Source organism: Lepidochelys kempii, chromosome 8 (assembly GCF_965140285.1).
Source record: "Lepidochelys kempii isolate rLepKem1 chromosome 8, rLepKem1.hap1, whole genome shotgun sequence".
NCBI lineage: Eukaryota > Metazoa > Chordata > Testudines > Cheloniidae > Lepidochelys > Lepidochelys kempii.
The window spans coordinates 97,439,120-97,457,547 of record NC_136387.1 but is presented as its reverse complement, the minus strand read 5'-3'; the positions used below and the strand labels follow the sequence as shown (position 1 = coordinate 97,457,547).

Genomic DNA, 18,428 nt, shown 5'->3' with positions numbered 1-18,428 from the left:
GGATCATAGACTTTTTTTTCCCTCAGGCACTTCCAGATCAACACACAACATTGCTATCCCAATTTTCTACATTGTTTTCCAACAGATTAAGACTGGAAAAGGTTAAAAAATTGTTGGGGGTTTTGAAATATAAAGGTTAAAAAATAATTGTATTTTGATGATGTGAGGGTGTTTTTAGTGTCTCAGTTGTATGCTAAGGCTGTTATGTCTAGTATAGAGGTATGTGGTTCCAATGATTTTACAGAAAATTTTTTACATCCAGAACATACACACTAATTTCTTCTTAAAATACAGAGCGATGGTAGGTGCTTTTGGAGGTTTCTACACTAATACTGCAATACTAATATTTTACCTGATGGTTTTTTTTAGGCTAAGTATTTTTTTTCTCTTACTTTAATAAGTGCCAGTGTTGGTTTTGTTTGGGAGTGTGTGTGTGTATGTGTGTGGGGAGAGGGAGAGGTTTGTGTAATAGATAGAATTTTAAAAGTATTCCTTTTCCTTTCTGTCTAATCGCATGATTACCGGTTTTCAATGACAATAAAAATATTTTTAAAATGCCAATCCATGTTCAGGATGTAGTTTAAAGTCCCTCGCCACAGCAGAGATTTTAATGCGTATGGTGCAGCTATTACTGCTGTCACATGTCTAAGACATTTTGTTAAACCTGCCGTTACTTTTGTTTGGCATACACTAGATAGCAACAGCCCTGTTCTTTATCTCTGCAACGGATTAATAACTCTCTGATTGTGAATTTTACTCATGAAAGACAACAGACTGACAGCATTGAAAACTGAAGTCTTCTATTTATCCACAGAGCATAGGTAGAGCCTGTGTACCATCAATACAAGTTTCACCACGCAGTTATATCAAGGCTGGATTGGGGAAACCAAATATAGAGGGAGACTCCATTCATTAATTTGCCTTTCCACTGAGGCTGACAGTTTTGGATTTTTTGGTAATATAGGCACATGTCCACTTGAAATGGGGCTAAGACATCTAGTTCATAGGCTACCAAAGAACCATAATGAAGTAGTAACTCCTTGTCTTTAGCAACCTTGAACTGGTGACCTAAAGGTAAAACACTCTGATTCCAATTATTAGCCTTCTTGGCCATCAGTTATCTGAATGCTGGTACCACAGATCAAACCAACTCTCACTAAGTGTTTATAATTATCATTCAGGTGAACCGTTCAAGTGATTGGCATAATTGATATCATTTATTTGAAATGTCTGGCCTGAAATTCATTACCCTGGTTATAGTATTGTTTAATTTTAACATTTCTAATTATGTCCTGTGACAGGGTCAGGCCAGATGGCTACAAGAGAGTGCTAGAAGGCAGATATATTAGCCCCAGGTTAAGTAGGTCCCTTTTCCCTGGGTAAGGTAACAGGGAAGGTTCCAGAACAATCAGGAACTTTCTGGAAACAATTAAGGCAGACAGGCTGATTAGAACACCTGCAGCCAATTTAGGGATCTGGAGCAAAAATAATTGGGGATTAGTCCTGCTTTGAGCAGGGGGTTGGACTAGATGATCTCCTGAGGTCCCTTCCAACTCTGATATTCTGTGATTGGATAAAGAAGCAGCCAGAATCAATTAAGACAGGCAGGCTAAGCAGGGCACCAGGGTTTTTAAAAAAGGAGCTCACTTCAGTTTGTGGTGTGTGTGTGAGGAGCTGGGAGCAAGAAGCTGAGAGTGAGAAGGCGTACTACTAGAAGACTGAGAAGTACGAGCATTACCAGATATCAGGAGGAAGACATCATCTCTCCTGTGGTGAGAATAAAGAAAGTGTTGGGAGGAGGCCATGGGGAAGTAGCCCAGGGAGTTGTAGCTGTCACGCAGCTGTTACAGGAGCCACTGTAGACAACTGCAATCCACAGGGCCCTGAGCTGGAACCCGGAGTAGAGGGCAGGCCCGTGTTCCCCCCATCCCCCCAACTCCCTACTTGTTACTGGAGGAGTTGACCTGGACTGTGGGTTCCACCAGAGGGGAAGGTCTCTGGCCTGTTCCCCGATCCACTAGGTGGATCAGCAAAGACTGCGGGGATTGTTCTTCTTTCTTTTCCCCATGCTGGCCAGTGATGAGGCTAACTGAGTGAACGGCAGATTTGAGCCATGAAAGTGGCCAAACTGAGGGCTGCCGTGAACCTCTGAGGCGAGCAAATCCGCCAATAAGCACAGGACCCACCGAGGCAGAGGAGGAACTTGGTCACAGTCCCTATTAAGCAAAACCATCCATTTTTATTATAACATCTGTGACTCATGTAACTGATAAAGCTTTAAGTGTTTTAATCACTGATCGTTGATAAACCGTGCATTTCATGTTGGTTAGTCTCTCTGGTATTTTCAACCAGTGGTTCCAGAATGAGGAGAGAAGGAAATTAAGACACCAGAATTACAAAGTATGGAAAGTCTGGCAGAATTTTTTTAAAATTTTTTTTATGATTTCAACAAATATTTATTATTTTAAACATTTAAAAATATTTTTATTGGTTTAAATTTTCACAGTTGTGTGCAATTAATGGCTGCAAGCAATTTTTTTTCCAATTTTTGTCAATTTAAAATTTCACAGTTATGGGAAATTGTGTGGGTAAGACAATTATTTAATGAAGTAGATGCTGAAGTTCAAAAAGGTAAAGGTTTGTAACCATTAAAATACAAACTGTCAACATCACATGTCAAAATATACAAACTAGATATCCTTAATTCAAACAGTTAGTTCCCAAGCAGCATTTTTCTTTCTTTGCCTATCTGTAAATTTCGATAATTATCAATGGAAATATTTTTTCATTGATCTGTGTGTGTATGGTGAAATTGACATGTACTGATTAAAAATTGAATCCTTCCAAGCCTACGTATGGTTTTTTGGGTCCTGATTCTTATTTATACTAACACCACTTTATACTGATCTAGCAGTATACAGGTGCCTTGAAGTGGATGCACATGTAATTCATGTCCATTTTAAGACATCTTTACGCTGTCAGAACAGCATGAAAGGGACTTAGGCCTTGTGTATACTATGCGGTTTTGTCGACAAGTCAGGATTCGTCAACAAAACAGCAGATGTGTACACACTACTATGCTCCTCCTGCTGATTTAACTCTCCTGGTACGTTGACATAATAAAACCACCTTGATGAGTGGTATGGAGCTTTTTGCAACGAAGTTAGAGTGACACTGTGTCAGTGTAGACACTGCACTTGCTTATGTCGCCCCAAGTGTCCCACAATGCCCATCATGACCGCTCTCGTAAGGAGTTTCTACCCTGCAGGCAGGTACGCAGACATGGACCCCTCTCCCTTTAAAGCCCTGGGAATTTTTTAACTCCACTTCCTGTCTGCTTGGTGTGAACAGCTCACATTGCATCTTCCCAGTTGACTGTGCCGGCTTTCCAGAGCAAACAGTCTCCCAAGTGGAGTACAATGGACTTGCTGGATCTGTGGGGACAGGAGGCTGTGCAGTCGCAGCTCCGATTCAGCCATAGGAACTTTGACATCTACAAGCAGATTGCTTGTGGCATGGATGAGAAGGGGCACAAAGGGGAAACGCAGCAGTGCTGAGCTAAGATAAAGGAGCTGAGGCAGGTGTACCAGAAGGCAAGGGAGGCCAACCGTCACTCTGGTGTGGCGCCGAAAACATGCTGCTTTTACAAGGAAGTGCACACCATCCTCTGTGGCGACCTCACCTCCACCCACAAGAGCTCCGTGGATACTTCATGGGGACTGGAGGCTGCGGCCAGCAGAGTCAACCCTGAGGACGAAGTGGTGGATGAGGAGGTCGAGTTGGAGGAGGATGTGAGATAGGCAATAGGCTTGTTTGGTGCCATGGCAAGCCGGGACCTCTTTTTGATTCCAGAGGGGCTAGCCAGTTCCAGCAGTCCAGGTCAGGTGTGCCTGAAGCAGAGAGGGGACCCCCGGTAAGTACTCTTTTTTTCTTTGATAATGCACGATTACATCAGGTAAAGGTGTCCTTTATTTTGTTACATGGTGCGTGTGAGAGAAGGGATTGAATTTAACAACACTAGGTACTGTTTGCATCTGCTTTGCCTTCCCCTGTGCAGCTACGCAATGGGGGCCCTGCGGAAAAGTTTGTTAATGCACACCGAGATCTCCCGGGAAGCCTCCATAGAGATCTCTAGGAAACTTTCCTGCAAATACTCTGCAATCCTCTGCCGAAGGCTCTTGGCACAGCTGCTTTGTTTCTTCCCCCATTGTAGGAAACTGTTGCGCCAATCAGCAGTTATTTCTGAAGGAACAAAAGCAGCACACAGGCGAGCAGCATACGAAGCAGGTCTTAAGCCACATGCATGCAGGAGATGCACCCTTGCGTCTTCGGTTACCTTCAGTAGTGTGAGTTCAGCTTCGATCGCCCCCACCGGTGGAAAATGGTGCCAGTATTAAGAATAGTGTCCCCATGTGCTTGTACTGATCCCCTTCTGAAACCACCCAGACCCTGTCTCATCTTGCACATTCCCACCCCTGGCCAAACTCACCATGTTTAGTGCTCTCGCCATGCTGCATGCTTGCCAACAGAAGGTGAGAAAGAGGTGTATGTAACTTTTATGATTCAAGACCGAGAGTGCACATGTGATACTGACTGTGTGTATTGTTTCTTTTGTTTCTGCAGATGTGCCCTTGAGGGCCAGCTCCTACACACCATTGGAGTGCCTCCATCAGATAAGGAGGTGAACAAGGAGGAGTAAGGAGGACATGTTTCGGGAATTGCTACAATTGTCAAATCAGGTTGATAGCAAGCACAAAGTGTGGAGAGAGACAAGAAACTACAAAGGGATAGCCAGGAGAGGAGACAGGGTCAGGAGTGGATAATAAAGCTCATGGAGGACCAAACAGAGATGCTGAGGTCCCTGATTGCGCTGCAGGTGGAACACACACGTGCTCGACTCTCACTGCAGTCCATGCAGAGCTGCATTCCTTGCCCTCCCACATTCCTCTCACATTTCCAGTCTGTGTCAGTACCCCTTGCACTCCACCCCGGGACATTTTCCATAAAGACAGCTAGACTTACACGCAGCTCTGAGATCCTCACTTCAGTGATTGTTGCTCACTGTCATGTCCCCTGTAAGAAATGTTAATCTGTGTATTGTTGTTTAATAAAAATTGAGTCTTACAAAGACAGTGATTCTTCATTTGTGACCTGCACAGGGTGGTTGCAACAGAAATCCAATCACAGTGGCAATCGCCACAATTGCAGACTATAGTGAATGCTCAGGCAGGAATCATTACAGGGGTCATTTAAGGTGGCAAGTAAACAATGCCTGGTTCAATTAATTACAGAAAGACACATTACTGGGGCTCATTATCAAGATGCTGCTTCAAAGCATCCCTGATTTGAATAGCCCCACATTGAGCCCCTCTAATAGCCGGGGGGTCTGGCTGCTCAAAATCAGCAGCCGGGCGATCCACCTCAACGCTCTGTCTCTGCGGTCGCTTTTCCCCCTTGACTTCACAAATGGTAGAGCACAGCAGGCTGCTATGATCATGGGAATATTTTTCTCATTGAGGTCTAACCTGCCAAAAAGACAGCGCCAGCGACCCTTTAATCTGCCAAGCGTACATTCTGCGGTGATTTTGCACCTGCTGAGCCTGATGAAGCGCTCCTTATTGCTGTCAAGCTTTCTGGTGTAAGGCTTCATAAGCCTTGGGAATAAGGGGCAGGTTGGGTCTCCAAGGATCACTATGGACATTTCCACATCCCCCACTGGAATCTTCTGGTTTGGAAAGAAAGTCCCTGCTTGCAGCTTTCTGTACAGATCGGTGTTCCTGAAGATGCGTGCGTCATTCCTCTTCCCTGACCACCCTGTGTTGATGTCAGTGAAATATTCGTGGTGATACACAAGCACCTGTAATACCATAGAGAAGTACCCCTTTCTATTGATGTACTCCGTTGCAAGATGGTCTGGTGCCAAAATTGGCATATACGTGCCATTTATTGCCCTGCTGCAGTTAGGGAATCCCACTTCCGCAAAGCTAGCATATTTTACACACATTGCCAAGAGTCATGGTCTTCGTAGCAGCATGAAATTAATGGCCCAGCACACTTGCATTAACGCAGCCCCAAGGGTGGACTTCCCAACTCCGAACTGATTTGCGACCAAGCAGTAGCATTCTGGAGTCACCAGTTTCCAAACTGTGATTGCCATATTCTTCTCCACCGAGAGGGCAGCTCTCATTTTGGTGTCTTCGCGAAGCAGTGCTGGGGCGAGCTCTGCACACAGTTCCAGGAAGGTGGCTTTCCGCATCTGAAAGTTCTGCAGCCACTGCTTATCATCCCAGACCTCCATAACGATGTGATCCCACCACTTAGTGCTTGTTTCCCGTGCCCAAAATCGACAGTCCACCATGTGCAGCTGCTCTGTGAATGCCAAAAGTAATCCGGTGTTGTTTCTTTCCATGGCACATAGCGGGTCCAGCACCTCTGATTCCTCTTTAGATAGGTACCTCATGATTAACTGTATTACCATCTGTGATATGTTAAGAAAAGTGACCACAACATTAGAGAGCAGTGCAGGATCCATCCTTTCAGACGGAGATGGCGGGCACACAGTATATTGGGGTCATTGAAAAATGCTGTAAAATGCTGTCGGGAGCCCATAGAATGCTGGGGTGGAAAACAGTACATCATGGGACATTGAGCCCACACCCATGATGTGCTGTGATCCACTCCGCCTTCCCACAAGTCCTAGTGGCAGAAGGTGGCAAGTAGTATAGTGGGATAGCTACCAACAGTGCACTGCTCTTACTGTTGATGCTAGAGTACCAACTGTGGACACACTCTGCTGACAGAGGGAGCATAGTGTGAACATGCAGTAGCAATGTTGCTATAGCACTTTCTGATTGTCGGCATGTCAAAACTCTGTAGTGTAGAAAAGGCCTGAGTCTCCTTTCATCTACTCCCCCTGCTGTCTCGAGGCCCCTGTTTACTACTTATATATAAATTGAGGTAAAACATACATTCCTTTGTTTAGGATAGACCTGTTCAACAACTTTTGCCTAGGCAGGGTGTGTGGTTTTGAACATGTGCTAATAACATCATAAAGGGGTATTTCATAACTTTACATATAATGTTGCTACATACATTTCACCATGATGTTATTGACCAGTGAGGAGTTAGTTTTCAAATGATATCTCACAAGGCATATTTTGTACAAAGATTATTACAATTGTGGATAGGGTGTGAATACAGGGGTGCTTATTGTCACAGACTCCTATCGTAGTAGTGCAGGAGACAAAATGCATCCGGTCATTAGCAAATCAGTGAACGTGCCTTAAAATGCTCAAAGTAAACAAACTGGAACTTTGAGGTTTTTTCCTTCTTTTTCAGTTATAGTGATCTTGGGTTTTACTAGGCACACCATTCTGAGATGGAAGTATTATTCTCCCACTCCTTGCAGCTGATGGTGTCCCTTCTAAGCAGAGGTTGATATTCGTGCAGAACTTAAGAGCATTGACCATTAAAGCTAGTGAATATTATCTGTGATTTTATTTTAATCTGTTTCCCCTTTAACTCTCTCTATTAGAAGAGATCCTTTTTTATTATCCTCATTTTTTCTCTTTTAAAAAATAAAAGCAGAAAAAAACCCTACATTTTTATCTGTTTTCTGAAATGGCTCTCTCTATATAAATAAATTGCATTTATATTTGTAAATGTGCACTGATTTTTGGGTTGACCTTTGTGGATGTTCCAGTGTGTGTGGTGTAAACAAAGGAGCATTTTGGACTCCAGGGTAATATTCTAAGAATTTTCTTTGAAGGCTGGTGGCAATCCTTTGGTTGTGTTTCCTTCTCCAGGTTGAACAATTAGGAAAAAGTTAAATTTGGTACACAGGAAAAGGGACCAAAGAAAGTAGATTAGTTTTACTGTTTTCACATTTTATTCTTATAGCTATTGCCCTGCATGCCCCAAATATTTCCTCTGTGGGAGACTTGTTTGCTTCAGGGGATTGGTAACAGAATATATATATTTTTTCACTTATAGGTTGTTGGTTCTAATCCAGTTCTGATTGGTAGTGATCAAAATCTGTTGCTATCAGATAGTAGTTTGGTGGCCCATGTGAAATGCATTTGGTGACCAGGGTTTGGTTGACACATAGCATGAACAGAATTGTTATTAAGTGGGTCCCACTTTTCAAAATCTCAGCAGAGAGACCAAGAATTGACTGGGCCATGGAGGCTGAACTATCCTTTCGCCATCTACAGGGTGATCCCTTCAGGTCAGGGAGGGGCCATGGTAGTGTAGTGGGGAAGCTTGCACTGATATCTGTACCTCATCTGTCTGCAGAGAACCTTTCATGCTCATGGAATTCGCCCACACCCTCACTTCCGTATGTGTATTATTGCCAATTTACATATCAAGTGATAACACAGAATAGAAGTTCATTTCTCTTTCCACGAGTTTTTGACTGTCTCCTTAACTTAAGGAGGCATGAATATGCCTGGAAGTGCTGTAGTACAGTTAGCATGCAGGAATGGTACTACCAGCGTATGATGCTGTGTGATTTTATTCCAGCCTTTTAAACACCACTGTTGTGTTTGCAACTGTTCAATTCATTAGCTTCCTGGAATTACTATTGTGGCATATTTCTGAAGAGAACAATAAACAACCCTGGGAAAATAGTACTGCAACACTGAACATTGTATTGGTCCATGGAGAGTAATATTTTTTTTAAGCTCTTTCCATTTCACTGGAGTTTTGTAAGAATCTTTTCAAGCTGTGTCAAAGCATTAATAAACATATTACATGTTAGGCAATTGAAATGCATTAGAAACAATGTCAACACACTTTAAAATATGAGTTTAGTTTAATTGAGTCCTTGTTCTATTTGAGGCTCGTCTTGGCAGTTGGTGATGCACGACTGGTTGTGCTCCCAGTGTGCACAGATAGGTCATACGCTTGTGTTTACTACTACCTGCAGCCACATGAAAATGAAAACAGGATACTATCGAAGATGTTCTATTCAGCAGAGTAAAATACTTTTTCTAGGGATGCTTGTCCTGTTACATGACCCCCACTGTTAAGGGGTAATGCCATGTTGTGGCATGTTCCCTTTAGGAAATTGAGAGAGACTGGGATTGTAGGAATAATTTGGCATAAAAGCAGTTGTTTGGCAGTAAAGAAATCAGCAGGAAGCCATTGGGTGGAGTTTCAAGAATTCTGAGTGTGAGAGTCATGAGTTGTTAAGTATCAAATCTACTAGCTTTCATTCTCGGAAAGCTTAATGTAATATAAAGTAATTAACTTTATAGTAGGTCCATAAATTGGCATTACCGTCAAGGGCATCAAGGATACAAGGACAACTGCAGTTGGTGCTTCATTCTATAGGCCTTTTTAAAAGAAAAATAATTGTAAGCAGGTAGCAACATATCCTTTACCACTGGTCTCTTCAGTCAGAATATTTCTGCTGCTGCCCTACAAAGCGCATAGATCCCTGAATTAAAAGCTGCAAATACAAACTAAATCATTTGGAGATTTGCAGCATTTGCTGAATGTGCTTGTGCTAGCTGCAACAAACTTCCTGTAGTGCGAAAACATGGTTCATGACAGAATTACCAATCTTAAAGTCTGCTTTTATTTTTTCTTTTCAGAATCAAATAGGACGTACTGATTCAGCAGAACTGGCTGATCGTGCAGCAGTCCTCATGAATAGGCACAGGGTCATCGGTTTCTTAGCACATGTATAAGATAAAAAGGTAAGAAGCAAGTAAGCGCTGTTGTTAATACAGTTATTATATAATGCTATGCTTTGTTAATACTGTTATTAGATAGTATGTAGATTATGAACAAGAAATAGATTACTTTAAAATGAATTAAGAATCTATATGGGGTACAAACTCGGTTGTGTGAACTAGATGATTTAATTATTTCTGACTTGCATTTTCCTTTTCTTTTTATTGGGATTGTTTATTTTAGAATAAGGGTTTGTTGTTTTTTTTCGCAGCCCCAAATCTGTCTCCCTCAGGCTGTGCTGAGGGCAGATTTCATCATCAGGGACAGACATATCTGTTGCTTAGCTCTCTTAACAAGCTATTCATTACGCTTGAAGTGCTTGACTCCTCCTTCTTCCCAGGAGAAAATTAAAAAGGTCACTACTGTGTGCTGGAATAGAGTGCAGACTTGACCAGCACTGCTAGGGGTTGAAGCAAGTCCTCAGGAGCATTGGATCTAACACATTACTTACCTGAGTTGATGTGCAATCCCCTGTAATCATGCTGTCAAACAATGACAGTGCCTGGAATCTGAAACAGACAGGATAAAAGAGCAACTTATATATATATATTTTTTCATCTGATCACAGACATTGCAATTTTCACCTCAGGAATGTTCCAGTTATATTTGTTATAAGGTCTATTGTAAATCATTCTAGTATTGTCTGGTAAAGTTTAGTGAAATTTATATGTTCACAATTAATCACTGAGAAGGAATGGTCTGAGCACAGGAGGGGGAGACAAGAATTCCTGTATTCTTATGCTGGTCCTTTTATATTGGGTTTTTAGGCAAGACCTCTCATCAGATTGCCTTATTTTCCCATCTGTTAAACGTGGATAACAACATTTACATACCTTCCTTATACAGGTATAGTAAGGTGTCAGTGCCCATAAAGCCCTTTGAAGATCAAAAATACTATGTAAGTCCAAAGTGGTGATGTTGCTTTCCATAAGTAAAGTTCTGTCACCATTTTCATCAACACACTCCCCCCAGACTAGGTAACTGCCATATAAAATTCATTCTGAGACTTTTTTGAGAAGTTGGAATAAAAGTGTCATCCACATAGTATATTAATATAAATTATTTTAATATCATGATATAAATCAGCTTACTATGTAAGTTACAGAGGAATAAAAAAGGCAGTGCTTTAAAATATTCTTGTTAAATATGGATCTTCAGGGAGCCGGGAGGCAAAAATGGTTGCTTAGATCTGGAGCTCCTGCTCAATCCCACTAAAGTCCACCAACATCCGCTGTTCTAAAGCCACAGTTTTTGTCTCTGGGTGGTTCATCCTACAGCACACCAGATCAGTGTGCAAGGGTGGGCTATCCTCCAGGATTGGGGAAGGTGAAACTAGAGTCTCTACTTTAGAAGACCGTATGGGCTCATAGAGATCACTACAGACCAACCACTAAGTGTGATCCCAAAGGTATAAAGTAGAATCAACCATCTGGAGAGCCAATCCAGAAGAAATAATTTGAGAGTGGTTGTGTTCCCTTTGGAATTGGAAAAGGACAGGCCAGTAAATTTTTTTCTAAGCCTCTACTTGAGATCCTTTCCTTTCTCCCTGATGCGGATCTGGACATAGAAAGTGCCCACTGCTCAAGCCCTTAGTACCTAAGCCCACAACTAATGCGAAACCCATGGTGTTTATATTAAAATTCCTAAAATACAATGTGAAAGAATCCATCCTTGAAAAAGGAAACCTGATGTGGAAGGGGCATAAAATGATTTTTCCTGACTACAGCTAGGCCATCGTTGGAAAAAAGCCTGTTCAGTACAGTAAGGAACCAATCTTGCCTGTATGTCAAGCCAGGTGAAGCCACTGGACACTTAGACTCAGATCAACATACCACATCCTGCTGGGCAAGAGCCTCGACCAGCTTGGCTCCAGAGGAGACTGTAGCTGTATCCTGTCCTCTCACTGGGACACCCAGGGTGATTGATTTGCCTAACAAACTGGGGTTGGTCAGCTATCAATCTGGTTTTCCCGACTTCCATTTTGAATTGTTATGGGGTTTTGTTTTACTGGTTTTGTGGTTCAGGATGGTGGTGGTAGGGGTTGCTGTCTCATCTTACTGATAGTGTTTTAAGAACAGCATACTAGTATTGTATTTAGTTTAAATTGCAGATGGTAATGTCAGGTGATATACCAAGAGATGAGAGCAGTATTTCAGTTCTTATTGACCTTTAAGTAGCCAGCTATCAAAGGGCCATACACTGGATTTTAGATCCACTTGTCTATAGGAGGTGTTTTGGATTGGTTGTTCTTCTTTCCCACCTGCCCTCTTTTTTTCTAGTGGACCCCCAAGCAGATATCTGTCTTGTAGGATTCTAACCTTCAATGCATAGTTATGTTATTTTAGCTCAGAAATACTATTTAAAGCGTATTCAGGCATGTTCACACCCCCACCACCACCTTTTGCAATGCTGAGGGAAGGACCTCAGGAATATTTATTTATTTTGCATTCAGTGTGGGTCAGAGGGATTTGTTCATTTGGGCTGCCCCTCTCTAACGGACTTTTTTGTCTCACTCTGACTCGAGAGTGTTGCTCTCGCACACCTTTGTTTTTCTTACAGCCACCCGCCCTACCTCCTCTAAATTCTCTTACTCAGCACTTAACCTCTTGCTACTCTATCATCTTTTCTCCCTTCTCTTCATCTAAACGTCTTATGAATGCCCTTAAATACCCTTCATCTTGGATTCTTCTCACCCTACCTGTACCTCTTGAGTCTTGATGGGCACAGCATAAGATGTATGTGGGGTTGCTTCCCCTTGTGAGTACCTATGGCTAATCTACTTACATGTTTCTTGGGATATAAAAGGCATTGGTAACCCTCTTAAAAAAAAAAAGTTATATCTCATTTAAAATTGAAAGTTAATATAATACTCCTCCAGGAAACCCACCTAATTGAGTCTGAGGCTGAAAAGTTGAAAAAAGGCAGGATTGTTGATGGCATTTTAGTAATTACTTGGCCAAGTCTAGAGGAGTGTCAGTTCTATTAAGAACCCTCCCCCCCCCCCCCCCCAAAAAAAAAAAAAACAAAAAAAACCCCCCAAAAAACCAGCACACACAAATCCCATCAACTGCTCGACATGGAGGGAAGACTCCTAATGGTTAAAGTGCATATGTCTGATTTTACAGACACTCTTGTAAAAGTCTACGCCCCAACAAAGATGATTCCTCCTTTTTCAATCAATTATTTTCTAGATTGACTCCTCCCTAGAAAATTTTATTGTGGCGAGGGACTTCACTGAAGTGTTAGACCTGCTTTTGGACAGATCAAGGACACCTCCAGTGTGCTCAATCCTCTGCTGGCCACACCAGTGTTGCCCAGAGGGAGGAATTGGGTTTAAAGGACATATGGAGGCTACAGCACCCTACACCTTTTTCTCACCCCCGTGTTCCACACACTCACTGATCCGTTATTTTTTGGTAGTGGGTGTCTTGGTCAGCTCTGTTGTTAACAAAATAAAAGTAATTATGATTTCTGATCAGCCCCTGGGGCGTTGCAGCTCTTATCTAATGAAAAACTACGGGCTACCAGGAGATGGCAGTTAAACTCTTTACTACTAAACACACAATTTAAAAAGTTTGTGGAGGATGAAATAAAAGTTTTCTTTGAGACTGATGACAACCCCTTAATTTCCTGAGTGTTCTTGTGGGACACTTTCAAGATATAGTTAAGGTGCACGATAACATCCTACTTCTCCCATTAAAAGACACACATGCAGGCTGAGCTGGTGAATTTAATGGAAAGGCTGATTCCCCCTCTTCAGATAAACACTTCAAGGTGGCAAATCTCAGATATGATATTAATAAATTAACCTTAGCTCAGGCTGAATTTGCTTTGTATAGACTAAGGCTGCGTCTGCACTGCATGCTTCTTTGTGCAGCATGCAGTGTTCCTACCCAGGTAGCCTCCCTAGCACAGGTATAAATAGTAGTGTAGACTATGAAGTGGGGCATAGGCAAGTAAAGACATGCCTGAAGGGTGCGGGCACGTACTTGAGTACATACACTATACTGCTCTCTACTCAACCAACCTGTGCCTCCCTGTCTACACTGCTACTTTTAGCAATGTAGTGCCCTGCTGCTGAAGCCTTTTTCCTATGGCAGGAAAAGACTCTGGCAGCAGGGAAAGGCTTTGGCGGGGGAGAAGCAGTGGTGAAAGGCTCCAGCAGCTCCCCACTGCTGGAGCCCTCCCCCACCTCAGGCAAAAACTCCACCAGTGGGAAAGGCTGTGCCAGCTCCCTACTCTTGCACCCTTTCTCTGCAGCAGGGAAAGACTCTGACAGCTGCCTGCTGCTGAAATCCCCTGTCACAGGGAAAAACTCCAGCAGCAGGGAAAGGCTCTGAGAGGTGTGAGGCAGGTTCTGGCAGCTCCCGCAGCTGTAGGGTGTAGTGTCCTGCTGCCTCCCTGTTGCTCAGCCTTTCCCCATGCCCTCCCACTGTCTAGCCTTTCTCCTTTGCAGTGAAAGGCTCTAGCAGGAAGGAGCTGCTGAAGCCTTTCCCCGCTGCTTCCCCTCTTGCCAGAGCTTTCACTGATGGGTGTAGCTACACACTATAATGTGGACACTGTGCGCTTTTCACTGTGGTGTGTTGCTACATGTACACTACGCACCACTGATGGTGGTGTATAGTATAAGCATAGCCTAAAACAGACAGTCTGGGAAACTATTAGTGCATAGACTTAGAGTGAATTCACTAAAAGCTAAAATCCCCTCAGTTTGCTCTAGTCAGGGCCAGATACTGATCAAAAAACCGTTAACAAACAATTCTCCAAATTCTACCAGTGCTTGTATTTAGAGGAGGATACCCTGATAATCAGTTACTAGAGGAATATATCCAAAATCTGCAGCTCCCCCAGCTAACAGAAGAACAACAATTTGGCTCGATTCTCAGTTACATACCTCTGAGATTTGGCCACCCTAGGCCACATGAAATCAGGCAAGCCCCTGACTCTAGACTCTAGGGAAGTATGAAGAATTTTTGTTTTTTTTTGTTTTTCTGACAGTCAATGTATGTTTGTCTTATGCATATGGTAATTGGCGCATTACTTATATATACACATCTGTGATGCTCCCCCGAGGTACCCAGGGTTGTGAGGCACCTCACTACTACCTTCCTTTAGCATGAAGCAGTCTTGTCTACGCCTGCTGTGGATCAGCTCCCTGAACCCACCAGTCTCTGGCAATACAAGCACTATGTTCCAGGCCTCACTCTTTCTGTACAGGTAGCAATAGGCATACGGCAACCCCTCAGGGCTGGTCTACGCTACCACTTAAATTGGTGTAACTTAAGTCACTCAGGGGTGAGAAAAAGACAGCCCCCCTGAGCGATGTAAGTTACATCGACTTAAGCGCTGTCCATGCTGCGCTATGTCAGTGGGAGACCCTCTCTACTTATCTAGTGAACAATCACTGAATTACCAGGCCTGCTGTTCCCAAAGGAATAGTATGCACCAGCTTGTAAGAGTCAACTCAGGAACAGTACTTTGCTTAACACCACAGCACTTAGGTATGGTTACTATGAAAACAAGAATAAGTTTATTATCAAAAAACAGAGAATCAAGTGATAGGAAGTAAGAATATTATTGGAAAAAAATGGTTGCGTATAAAACAAAAACAGAAGGTGCTTTCTAGAGACTAAATTTATCAAACAGATTAACTTCCTGTCTAAAGAAGTTTATCTCACTCAAATTTCACTCCAGCATTTTCAATCAAGCCCAGTTGAGACCCCTTTTTCATGAAGCAAAATTGCTGTCCTTTTACTTCTTCAGAGAAGAGTGGAAGGGTGTCTGTCCCCCAGATTTAGTGTAGCAAGCCTCTGATGTGTACCTCTGGATTGGGTCTCTTCCCTCACCCCACTATTTTTCTGCTCCTGTTAGTTTCTTTCTGAAGTCCCCACTCCTTCATTTGCATTCAGTTCAGACTGGTGACAGGAGATCTATTGTGAACTCTACAATATGTAATTCACATAGAAACACCCAGCTAGTTAATTCTTGTGTGACAAGATACCTGTTTTTCACTTTTGCTGGTGACCAGTCCTTAGACACAGACCTTATAATTTTCAGTGTTTATACATAACTCCTTACACGACATCTGTACATGCATTTCACAATGATGCTGCTGACTGGGGTGACACCTTTTTATTTGAGGCCTCACATGACATTCATAGGTGAAATAAAATGCACATAGACTCAGGAGATTCCTGTGACCTGTATGGACCTCCTCTGTGCCACTTGCCAGGCACTAATTGGTTCCTGGGTCACAACATCATATATAAACCATCATATATAAACATTTTTGTGCAGGCAACTTAATCTGTAAATAGTTGTAAGCGTTCATTGTTTTGTTGCATTTTTGGGTCAAGTTGCACAATTCTTTATGGTATTCAGAATATTCAATTTTCATAGACAGACAGATTAGCCTCTCTTCTTCAAGGAAGATTTAGATTTGAAATAGCATAGAGATGGACTTGGGCTTGGGTGCCATGACAGAGTGAACATTTATATATGATCTGTAAATATTGGAGATCTCTTCAGTCTGCCACACTGTTTGTTTATACCTGAGCGTTCATAAGCTCTAAAGAGTAGAGAAGCCTTGTAGATGCTGAGTAATGCATGCCATGATACAAACATTTGGTAAGTTGATAAATAAAACATGCTGGTTTTTTATTTGTTTATACAAAAAAACATGACCCAGTGGTGTGACTGGAAGTTTTCTAATTGACATAAAACATTATTTCATTAGCTTTACACTGTCAAAAATAAGTGATTTGGTGGTCTCAGCCTACATCACAAAACCATCACCTATGTAACAGTCTTCAGCCAGGAGAAACCCAGGACTGGAATATTAAGTGTTATTGGCCAGAAATTGAGGTATATTCGGGGGGATTATTCACAAAGCTCTCTTTAAGCAGTGTGCCTGGCTTTGGCCATTGTAATCAATAATACTTTCATAAGCACCACAATTCAAATTTAGCCTAAATCAGTTCATAAAGTGAGGAAGAAAGACAACAAAAAGAAACATAAGGTTGGCTGAAAGAGAGGCCCAGCATTTGGTGGTTCAGAAATTGACAGGCACAAACGTTGATGACTACCTGGATGCAAAAAGTAAAAATGTTGTGTTTTTAGCTGCATTTCTTGCTACTTCATAATACATTGCTTATAATTAGTTATTCTTGCTATATTTTTACACAGTGGACTTTCTGAGCTGTTTCTGGAATATCAGCTCTGCTTTTCAGTGACTCAGTAAACTGTCCTTTCTTCAATGCAATGGTCATTGAATTCAGTTTGTTGTTCAGTCTTGATTTATTATACTTTTTCATCAACAAATAAAATGCATCTCTGTTGAGCTATTGAAGATTATTCTGGTTAAAACATTTAAGTTTCTGCTCTCTTCAAAATAATGATTGAAAGAACCAGCTTTGAGCCAGAAAACCCTGCCCTACTGATTCAGTGACAATCCTTACCTTAGACCTTAGTCCATCCTGTGCTTTGCTGCATATTGGGCTACCCACATTTGCCATTCTTGCCTGTCAACTGTCCTTCTCTCCAAATCTTCCCATTTCATGTTGAGGTGCTTGATGCCACTCAGAACTGTTCGTTTCCCTGTTATTGGCGGTCTTCCTCTCTTTCTTGCGTTTTCTGGCTTCCATTCAACGGTGGTATTTGGTAAGATTTATTTTTCCATTCTCCGTATGTGTCCCAGCCACTGATGTCTTCTTTTGTAGATTATTTGTGAGAGGGTGCCTTCATTCATCTTCCTATCTCTATATGTTATTCCCAATATTCTTCTCTGACATTTGTGATGAAATGCATCCAGCTTTTGTGTATCTTTCTTGGTAAGTTGCCATGTCACACTGCTATATGTTGTGATGACGATAACAATTGCTTTGTACACGTTCAGTTTTGTCTTCAGGGATATGTTTTTGAGTTGCCAGATGTTTCTGAGTCTTCCAAATGCAGCATTTGCCTTCCTGATTCTTCTTCTTATTTCCTCAGAACTAGTATCATCTTGGTTGATGGTACTTCCAAGATATGTAAAATTGTCCACCTCCTCCAATTTCTCTTCTTCAATTTTGATTTCTGTCCCTATAGTCCCCATTAACATGACTTTACATTATATCTCAAACCTGTCTTCTCCATTACTACTTTTACTTGGTTTGTACATTTTTGTAGTCCATTGGCATCTTCACTAATAAGAGCGATGTCGTCAGCAAAGTCTAGATCAAATAGCCTTGAATTGTTCCATTTTAGGCCATATGTATCACTGTCGCATTGTTTTGGTCCATGAGTAGCATAAACAAAAAAGGAGACAGTACGCACCACTGCCTTATACCTGTCTTGATGCTGAATGGCTTACTCAATCCATTTTCCATTTTAATGCAGCATTTTGAGTTGGTGTAGAATGCCTTCACAATGTTAATTAATTTTGTTGGAATTCCAGATTGTTCCACAATTTTCCACATTGTTTCTCTGTTTACGCTATCGAATGCCTTTTGAAAGTCCACAAAATTGATGGCAAGACTGCCTTGGAATTCAATTGTGCTCTCAATAAGTCATCTCAGGGTGCAGTAAGGTGCAGTTATTAATCATCTTAATCAGGTTATACCAACTCTTTCAAATATCAGGATGGCCTATAAGGTGGAAAAGAAAACCAGGTAAACAAAGACGGGGAAAACGTTATACTGCAATAAATT

The 18,428-nt window shown here is 42.0% G+C and overlaps 2 protein-coding genes across 5 annotated transcripts in view; one reads left to right on the top strand and one right to left on the bottom strand.

The window, feature by feature from the left end:
• The window catches only part of ZFYVE9 (zinc finger FYVE-type containing 9), a 94,767-nt gene that overhangs the window by 16,401 nt on the left and 59,938 nt on the right, over window positions 1-18,428 (top strand). Inside the window, exon 2 of the mRNA XM_073357703.1 lies at window positions 9,600-9,704. The gene's annotated coding sequence lies outside the window, so the exon portion shown is untranslated. The remainder of the gene's footprint in view (window positions 1-9,599; window positions 9,705-18,428) is intronic.
• CC2D1B (coiled-coil and C2 domain containing 1B) overlaps window positions 15,484-18,428 on the bottom strand; it is a 133,817-nt gene continuing 130,872 nt past the window's right edge. Inside the window, exon 27 of one of the 4 annotated variants that reach the window (XR_012160487.2) lies at window positions 15,484-18,365. The gene's annotated coding sequence lies outside the window, so the exon portion shown is untranslated. The remainder of the gene's footprint in view (window positions 18,366-18,428) is intronic. The other 3 variants (XR_012160481.2, XR_012160483.2, XR_012160485.2) reach the window with 3 other exon arrangements.